Below are 10,715 nucleotides of genomic sequence, written 5' to 3'. Positions count from 1 at the left end.
GTGCCTCGGAGAGGATATTGTTCCCCTTGGCCCACGCTGATATTCTTGCTAGGACAACCTTTCCTAGGATTTTAACCGAGGAGTCCAACAACGAAATCGGTCTATAGCATTTCGGATCTCCTCTCTGCCCTTTTTTAAATATTGGCACAACTGTGGCTAAAGACCAGGTCTGAGGGAATCCCACTACGGCAGAGGCATTAAAAACTTTTGTTAAAATATTGGCCCAGAACAGCGGATTTGCCTTGAACATATCCGCTGGCACTCCATCGGGTCTTGGGGCCTTGCGTCCTGCTGTATCCTCTATAGCTCTAAGTACCTCAGTTATGTCAAAGCTCACAGGCTCCAAGGGGTTCTCAATAGCATGGATTATGAAAGGTTCCAGCTCCCTATTACTATCATAAATATTTTCAAAATGGCGGAGCCAGTCCTCTTCTGAGATATTTAATTCCATTACTGAGTTTTGGTCACCTGAAAGTAAAGGAGTGTTAATATTTGACCAAAACTTAGCACTGTTTTTTAGGGTGGCTTTATCCATTAATTCTTCCCAGGCTTTACTCTTTAGTTCATTTTTGCGCAAATTAATGGCCAAAGTAAAATCCTTTCTTAATCGTGCGACTAGCACTTTGTCCCTTGGGCGCGTGTTGAGGGCTTTCTTGAGGTGATTGTGTGCTTTGCTACAATTTTTGTCAAACCAACCTTTCACCGATTTATGTTTGCCCCCCTGACCTTTGGCTGTGAGGCAAGTGGACACAAACCTACAAACACCCTCGAAGGAAGATATAACCTCCTTACTCCCAGTTAACGGGTTGGCACACATATTTAATTCATCAGAAACTGAAGAGGATACGGTTAAGAAAAAATTGTCGGGTACAACCATTTCCCATTTAATTCTTCTCCCCTGATCCTTGTCCTTAACCCCTTCGAGGCTGATGACGAGCTGGGCTCGTCATGGTGTAGCCTCCTCAAACACTGATGACGAGCCCAGCTCGTCATGAACAATGGGTTTTTTAAAAAGTCAGCATTCCAGTAGAATCAGAGCAGCGCGCATGTGGTTAACATGCAATATAGACCGCTGGGTGACAACTGATTTTAACAAAAAGGAGCTACTCACTAACTCCAACCCCACGGGATTATGGTCACTCATAGGCATAGCAATTGCATTATATGAGATCACATAGTCCAAAAAGCCTCTTAAGACAAAAATAAAATCAATTATCGAGTCACAAGCCCTTCCCGTATAAGTGGCAACCCGTGTACTCTTATCGTAGAATTCTGGTTCATACAGCTCATTTTCCCGTAATACATTTTCGAGCACCAAACCCTTCTGTGTATGTTCTAGGTGAGGGGAGGACACACTATCCGGCCCATCTTCATCCCCTAGGGCACAGTGTGAGCACAAATGAACTCACTACTCACTACTCTGCACTCACTACTCACTACTCTGCACTCACTACTCACTACTCTGCACTCACTACTCACTACTCTGCACTCACTACTCTGCACTCACTACTCACTACTCTGCACTCACTACTCACTACTCTGCACTCACTACTCACTACTCTGCACTCACTACTCTGCACTCACTACTCTGCACTCACTACTCTGCACTCACTACTCACTACTCTGCACTCACTACTCACTACTCTGCACTCACTACTCTGCACTCACTACTCTGCATTCACTACTCTGCACTCACTACTCTGCACTCACTACTCACTACTCACTACTCTGCACTCACTACTCACTACTCACTACTCACTACTCACTACTCTGCACTCACTACTCACTACTCACTACTCTGCACTCACTACTCTGCACTCACTACTCTGCACTCACTACTCACTACTCTGCACTCACTACTCACTACTCTGCACTCACTACTCACTACTCTGCACTCACTACTCACTACTCTGCACTCACTACTCACTACTCTGCACTCACTACTCACTACTCTGCACTCACTACTCTGCACTCACTACTCTGCACTCACTACTCTGCACTCACTACTCTGCACTCACTACTCTGCACTCACTACTCTGCACTCACTACTCACTACTCTGCACTCACTACTCACTACTCTGCACTCACTACTCTGCACTCACTACTCTGCACTCACTACTCTGCACTCACTACTCTGCACTCACTACTCTGCACTCACTACTCTGCACTCACTACTCTGCACTCACCACTCACTACTCACTACTCTGCACTCACTACTCATGTTAGAAACGGGACCCTGGCTGGCCAAGACTCGCGTCGAGGTCAGTCAGGGATCACCATTCCTAAGGTCAGGGCAAGGGAGTTACACGCCAAGATAACCCCTACTCGCCCTCTAGGTAACGTGGCGCGAGCAGCAAGGCTAAACTTGGAGGCGGTATGAGTTAAGTATTTGCGCACGCACCCCAGCAACAACACCCAAGGCCCACCACAAAGGAAACTCCACACAAGGGTATATATAAAAATAGCCTTTGTATTCCAATAAACATACATTAGATAAAACACACACTTTACATTGTGCCAGAGGCACGGGCAGAATTTACAAGGGATATTTACAAGACAGGGCCACCTGGACCACTGTCAGGAATCAGCACTTTTAGAACACAATACTTGTAGGCCTAGAACTTAAACATAGAGCCTAACGGACAGTACCTCCCGACCTGGTTGCAAGGATAATGCGAGTGACCTTCTTAGTAAACTTGAGCGGGCGGCCCAGCGAAGCGGCACGACTCAGGGGAGAGTGGTGCGGCTCGAGGCTTGAGCGGGCCACCGGCAAGGTACAAGCGTTTCTCTGGGGCGACCAATGTGTGCGGCTCAGGAGAGGAGGGGAAGGCAGGATGCAGGCGACCCAGCGAAGCGGCGCGGCTCAGTGTAGAGCGGCGCGGCTCGAGGCTTGGACGGGCTGCCGTGCACGAGCTGCCAAGGGGAATGAGCGAGGCACATTTTAGCGAGGCCCCAGGGGCCCAAGAGAGATCAGACAAGTCCCAGCAATTTGTCAGGGCAGGCACAATAGAGTCCACTGGTCCTGGGACTCTGGTCAGGGGGCGAGCTCAGTACCACGCCCTTGGAATAGCACTTAGAATATAACAGAAAATCACTGTAGCTCAATACAAGTAACTACTGGTAATCAGGTAAGTACCCCCTACGCAATCCTAACCACCCTAGGAACAGGTCACGCAGGGAACCAGGACCTTACTAGCACCACCTGCACTAGCAAGAACAACCAACTAAATATCAACATACATTTAGGGGTATAGACCTGGGGACAAAACACATGATGCATCTACAACACATTCAGAGGTGCAGCAAAGAACACTTCGCATAAATCACAGTAACATGAACTTACATCAAAGTCCAGGGTCCAGGTTGCGCCACTGCGCCAAAACCTAAACGTAGCAGCTGCCCACAAAGTGCTGGGCAGCTGAGGGACAGAACAGGGGGCCTAAACGCTGCAGCTGGCACTAAGTGCTGCGCAGCTGGGGAAAGGCCAGGGATGAAGGAGTGCGCCTCACTCCTAAAGTCCATAGAACACATGTCCCAAGGAAGGAAAACCTAAACGGTGCAGCTGCCCACTACTTGCTGGGCAGCTGGAAAACAAATCTGCGACAGGGGCTCTCACTAGCCCCTCAGGAAGCAAAACTGCGCAATAGGTTGGAGCCCTCTGGCTCTGAACACATTCAGGTGTCCCCTGGAGCACTCTGGCTCCTCCAATAAGGAACTCTCCCCCAACAATGGAGCCCTCTGGCTCTGGGAAGAATGGGGCCAAAACAGGTGGGGGCCACTCGGGCTCTAGGCATCACTCTGCCCCTGAAGACAGGTATGGCCACATCGTGGGAGCGGCCCGCTATCATGTGGGGCCGCTCAAAGAACAATCAGGACAGCCCCGAGGCCCCTCTCCTTACCGGGCTCCGGGCGTCCATTCTCTCTGTGTCCCCTCACCGGGGGCAGCGCAAGACTTCACCTCTGGGGCTCCCCTCACTCCTGGGAGCCCCAACACGCAACATCCGGCTCCAGGAGGGAAGGGGGGCATCTTCACCCGGTCCCCCATCTCGGGACCGGGACTTGGAAAGTGGAGCCCTCAAGGCTCCGGGCTCCTCTTCTCCGGCCGGGCGCCCTGGCCAATCACAGCGCAGCGGCGGGCGGGACTTCCTCCGGCAAACCGGAAGTCCCGCCTACAGTCAGGCGCGATGCTGCCTGACTTCCTGGTTTTGCCCGCGGTTTGCGGCGGTGAATCTCGGGGCACTGAGAGGGGTAGGCACCCTCGAAATACAACGTGGATAGCGGGGTGAGCACCCACGAGGCACTGATAGCGGGGTGGCACCCGTGAATGAATGTAATGAAAATCGGGGCAAAAGTCAAAATAAAGCGCTCCGAGTGTTAAGGAACAACACAGCGCTTTCAAGCGCTATAAGGCAAATAAAGCGCTCGCCCAGCGCTAGGCACACAGAATAAAGCTCTCATGCACCAGGGGGTCAAAGGAGAGCGCTCCCAAGCGCTAGGAAGGAAAATATAGCGCTCCCAGCGCTATGAAGGCACAAAAAGCCACAAAGTCCTTCAGGAGGTGGTCATCAGAAGTCCAGGGGCTGGGCAGGGCTCAGGGAGGCAAGCCATCCCTGAGCCCAAGCAGCAGCACGCCCCTGGCAAGATTCAAGCAGCAAACAAGAACATTTTCATGGGGTCACAGCCCCTCTTTTATACACCTTTTCCCTTTTGTCTGTGGGTGCAGGGTGGGGGCAGAACCAGTCGCAGCTGGTCTGAGAGCACTGTTGATGGCTCAACCACCCCTTTCATTCATCAGGCAGGCTAGGGTCATCAGTCGCACCACAGGGGGCGGAGCCAGCATTGTGTGGGGGAAACCCAGCCTCATTCAGGACACAGGCGCAGCCCCTCCCTCACATCAGCATGCTAATCTCTCCATTCACCACCGGGGCAGACCCACACAGACTTCCTGGAGCCTGGCATCCCAGCCAGCTCCAGCCAATCACACGCCAACACCTTCACAGCACATAACCAGTCATGTCTAGAAGTAGCACTTCCGCACAAGACACAACCATGTCACATACATCGTTGCGAAGCATTCACTCTCCCGAGTTCGCACATACCAAACTTGACCATGCATGCCTCACGCATCAGGAACTACCAGGGACACAGACATTCCCCATGCATTCCTATGGGAGAGCAGGCCAATCTCCCACACGCACTCAGGGAGAGCATGCACTTTACACTGCGCCACAGTGTCAAAGTGCGCAAAGACCAGAAATCACTAGGCAAAAAGTTCAGGGGTGAACCTGCCAGAAGGGCCAAGTCCAACACAACCCCCTTCCAGCCAAAACGCAGGGGAGAACAATCACCACCGTGATGGACTTCCCTGCTTGGGGCGATAGAACACGGACGCGGGCCCGCACTGCAGGGACACCCTCCGGTTCTACGCCATGTCTATCCATAAGACAAGCACCTTCTTAAAAAAAAAACAGGCCCAACTAGGCTACCCCACTGGTACTCCTTAGTTGTCCACGGCTAGGACCAGGCCCTAGGCCACCCAGATACCACTGGTCCTTGCCAATCCACAGAGTGGGGGGTAGTAACCCCTGGCCTACATAGCCATTCTCCACTCCCTTTCTCAGTGTAGTTCCAAACTACCACTGATTCTTCAACCTAGGGTCCGCACCCTCAGGCTGACCAGAGGTCACGGGCAAGAATGCCCCACCCTACCTCTACTTCTGAAGCACCCTCCAGAACACAACTCTCCCACCAGTTCGGGACCTTTACTCCCTCAGCAGCAGTGACCACGGTCAGACCAGCACAAGATCGGTGTAGTGAGGCGTTGCACTTTGCGGGTTGCCAGGTGCGGCGCAGGCGGCGGCTCACGGACCGCGTCGAGACGGGGACGGCAAGCGGCATAGGCTGCGCGGCCAAAGGCAGACGCGGCTCAGTGCGGTGCCTACAGGACACCAGGCTGGTCATGACAGAGTCACAGCTCCCTTAACTGGTCTACCACCTGGGATTCGAATTCACTCCTCCTTCAGCAGCAAGGCAACCACTGCAGGTCAATCCCCCATGCAGCTTACCCGGTTCCTTCTCTTCAGGCAGGAGTTCCTTCAGGACACTACATATAGTTGCCCTTACGTCCAGATCCGGAAACACCGGCTACTGGCTCCCCAACCGAGGGACGTACCCCTTTGGTCAGATGCCTGGCGCACCAGGACTTCCTTGAGGGTGACACATAACTAATGTGTCGTGTACAAGTCTTCCTGACACTCAGGACAGAAGTGGCATCACCCTGGTCACTCCCTGGCGACACAACCCTTCTGGTTGGCCCCTGACCCTCTGGTTACTCCACTGGGGAATCTATCCCCCTCGCACCCCTCCATCTGGACTTCTGCACCCTCCCAACTGGAGCGGTACTGCCAGATGACAGAACTACTAGAGCCCTGCTTACAGGCGCTCCACGTTCTCTCCACGCTGGGAGATCTCCCTACAAGGACGCTCCATACGGACATGCTAGGCTCCCTCACCTGGTGTTCCTAAGAAAAAAAACACCCAGACTACGAAGACCAGGCTTGTGCTCCTCCGAGCCACTTCCACCACACTGGGCTGGAAGACCAGAACCTTTCCTTAGGGTCACTCCCCAACAATTAACACAATAGCACAGGGGCAGGGGAAACTCCCATGAGCTTCAGGCCCACCCATGAAATCCTGTTCACTGATGTTCTACATTCTTCAAACACTCTGGGAGATCTTCCTCAAATGACCTATTGGTACAGCCTAGGCCCCCGACCTGACGTTCCCTTCAGAAACAGTCCAGGCCCTGACACTGGGTTTCGGGCACCTGGAGACATGCAGTCCCACCCACTCCTTCTCCTCTTGAGACAGGACGTGAGCCCCTACACCGAGACCTAGCTGGGCTACACTTAACCTCTTCCACCACACTGGGCTGGAAGACACCTCAGCCACTCCTTTTGGAATCACTCCATTCCCTATGCCTCTCTCCTCCCAGAACATTACCAACTCCAACCATCTGTCTCTAAATAGACCACAGAAATCAAAAGCCAGCTCCACTGTCTGCAGACGTTCTTGGGAAAAGTTTAACACACAGAACTTTGGTATCTGAGCAAAACAAGAGTACACAAGCATTCAGCAAGCTCCCCATTCAGAGAACTCACACACACGTCCAGTGCAACACACCATTCGTCCACACACACACACCCCTCCCCAGACTGGTAAGGCAGTTTCTACCACCCCTGATTTCTCAACCTGACCACACGTGACACAGGTACCATTACTCCAGGGCAGGGACGGGGGATACATGCACTGAACACATCATGCTGCCACCACTGGATCCCACCCTCATGGTGAATCCAGAAAACACACTGCACTTAGGGGGATGATCTACCCTCCCGAGCTAGGGACACCTAACTCAAAGTGCACAAGAAACACATTTCCACAGAAATGACATTTTTAGCAAACTCCATAGAATAATCCCCAAAATGTGATTTATCTAAAATGCAGAGCTTTGTAGTGGCCAGTTGCCACTGTGGTACATCGCAAACACAAATCCTTATCCTCACCGCTGCGTCCAATGTTAGAAACGGGACCCTGGCTGGCCAAGACTCGCGTCGAGGTCAGTCAGGGATCACCATTCCTAAGGTCAGGGCAAGGGAGTTACACGCCAAGATAACCCCTACTCGCCCTCTAGGTAACGTGGCGCGAGCAGCAAGGCTAAACTTGGAGGCGGTATGAGTTAAGTATTTGCGCACGCACCCCAGCAACAACACCCAAGGCCCACCACAAAGGAAACTCCACACAAGGGTATATATAAAAATAGCCTTTGTATTCCAATAAACATACATTAGATAAAACACACACTTTACATTGTGCCAGAGGCACGGGCAGAATTTACAAGGGATATTTACAAGACAGGGCCACCTGGACCACTGTCAGGAATCAGCACTTTTAGAACACAATACTTGTAGGCCTAGAACTTAAACATAGAGCCTAACGGACAGTACCTCCCGACCTGGTTGCAAGGATAATGCGAGTGACCTTCTTAGTAAACTTGAGCGGGCGGCCCAGCGAAGCGGCACGACTCAGGGGAGAGTGGTGCGGCTCGAGGCTTGAGCGGGCCACCGGCAAGGTACAAGCGTTTCTCTGGGGCGACCAATGTGTGCGGCTCAGGAGAGGAGGGGAAGGCAGGATGCAGGCGACCCAGCGAAGCGGCGCGGCTCAGTGTAGAGCGGCGCGGCTCGAGGCTTGGACGGGCTGCCGTGCACGAGCTGCCAAGGGGAATGAGCGAGGCACATTTTAGCGAGGCCCCAGGGGCCCAAGAGAGATCAGACAAGTCCCAGCAATTTGTCAGGGCAGGCACAATAGAGTCCACTGGTCCTGGGACTCTGGTCAGGGGGCGAGCTCAGTACCACGCCCTTGGAATAGCACTTAGAATATAACAGAAAATCACTGTAGCTCAATACAAGTAACTACTGGTAATCAGGTAAGTACCCCCTACGCAATCCTAACCACCCTAGGAACAGGTCACGCAGGGAACCAGGACCTTACTAGCACCACCTGCACTAGCAAGAACAACCAACTAAATATCAACATACATTTAGGGGTATAGACCTGGGGACAAAACACATGATGCATCTACAACACATTCAGAGGTGCAGCAAAGAACACTTCGCATAAATCACAGTAACATGAACTTACATCAAAGTCCAGGGTCCAGGTTGCGCCACTGCGCCAAAACCTAAACGTAGCAGCTGCCCACAAAGTGCTGGGCAGCTGAGGGACAGAACAGGGGGCCTAAACGCTGCAGCTGGCACTAAGTGCTGCGCAGCTGGGGAAAGGCCAGGGATGAAGGAGTGCGCCTCACTCCTAAAGTCCATAGAACACATGTCCCAAGGAAGGAAAACCTAAACGGTGCAGCTGCCCACTACTTGCTGGGCAGCTGGAAAACAAATCTGCGACAGGGGCTCTCACTAGCCCCTCAGGAAGCAAAACTGCGCAATAGGTTGGAGCCCTCTGGCTCTGAACACATTCAGGTGTCCCCTGGAGCACTCTGGCTCCTCCAATAAGGAACTCTCCCCCAACAATGGAGCCCTCTGGCTCTGGGAAGAATGGGGCCAAAACAGGTGGGGGCCACTCGGGCTCTAGGCATCACTCTGCCCCTGAAGACAGGTATGGCCACATCGTGGGAGCGGCCCGCTATCATGTGGGGCCGCTCAAAGAACAATCAGGACAGCCCCGAGGCCCCTCTCCTTACCGGGCTCCGGGCGTCCATTCTCTCTGTGTCCCCTCACCGGGGGCAGCGCAAGACTTCACCTCTGGGGCTCCCCTCACTCCTGGGAGCCCCAACACGCAACATCCGGCTCCAGGAGGGAAGGGGGGCATCTTCACCCGGTCCCCCATCTCGGGACCGGGACTTGGAAAGTGGAGCCCTCAAGGCTCCGGGCTCCTCTTCTCCGGCCGGGCGCCCTGGCCAATCACAGCGCAGCGGCGGGCGGGACTTCCTCCGGCAAACCGGAAGTCCCGCCTACAGTCAGGCGCGATGCTGCCTGACTTCCTGGTTTTGCCCGCGGTTTGCGGCGGTGAATCTCGGGGCACTGAGAGGGGTAGGCACCCTCGAAATACAACGTGGATAGCGGGGTGAGCACCCACGAGGCACTGATAGCGGGGTGGCACCCGTGAATGAATGTAATGAAAATCGGGGCAAAAGTCAAAATAAAGCGCTCCGAGTGTTAAGGAACAACACAGCGCTTTCAAGCGCTATAAGGCAAATAAAGCGCTCGCCCAGCGCTAGGCACACAGAATAAAGCTCTCATGCACCAGGGGGTCAAAGGAGAGCGCTCCCAAGCGCTAGGAAGGAAAATATAGCGCTCCCAGCGCTATGAAGGCACAAAAAGCCACAAAGTCCTTCAGGAGGTGGTCATCAGAAGTCCAGGGGCTGGGCAGGGCTCAGGGAGGCAAGCCATCCCTGAGCCCAAGCAGCAGCACGCCCCTGGCAAGATTCAAGCAGCAAACAAGAACATTTTCATGGGGTCACAGCCCCTCTTTTATACACCTTTTCCCTTTTGTCTGTGGGTGCAGGGTGGGGGCAGAACCAGTCGCAGCTGGTCTGAGAGCACTGTTGATGGCTCAACCACCCCTTTCATTCATCAGGCAGGCTAGGGTCATCAGTCGCACCACAGGGGGCGGAGCCAGCATTGTGTGGGGGAAACCCAGCCTCATTCAGGACACAGGCGCAGCCCCTCCCTCACATCAGCATGCTAATCTCTCCATTCACCACCGGGGCAGACCCACACAGACTTCCTGGAGCCTGGCATCCCAGCCAGCTCCAGCCAATCACACGCCAACACCTTCACAGCACATAACCAGTCATGTCTAGAAGTAGCACTTCCGCACAAGACACAACCATGTCACATACATCGTTGCGAAGCATTCACTCTCCCGAGTTCGCACATACCAAACTTGACCATGCATGCCTCACGCATCAGGAACTACCAGGGACACAGACATTCCCCATGCATTCCTATGGGAGAGCAGGCCAATCTCCCACACGCACTCAGGGAGAGCATGCACTTTACACTGCGCCACAGTGTCAAAGTGCGCAAAGACCAGAAATCACTAGGCAAAAAGTTCAGGGGTGAACCTGCCAGAAGGGCCAAGTCCAACAGGTCACTTTCACTGCAGACGGCTGCTTAGACTGTGGGATCACTCTCACT

This window comes from Lissotriton vulgaris, chromosome 1_1, assembly GCF_964263255.1.
Source record: "Lissotriton vulgaris chromosome 1_1, aLisVul1.2, whole genome shotgun sequence".
Taxonomy (NCBI): Eukaryota; Metazoa; Chordata; class Amphibia; order Caudata; family Salamandridae; genus Lissotriton; species Lissotriton vulgaris.
This window is presented reverse-complemented; position numbering follows the sequence as displayed.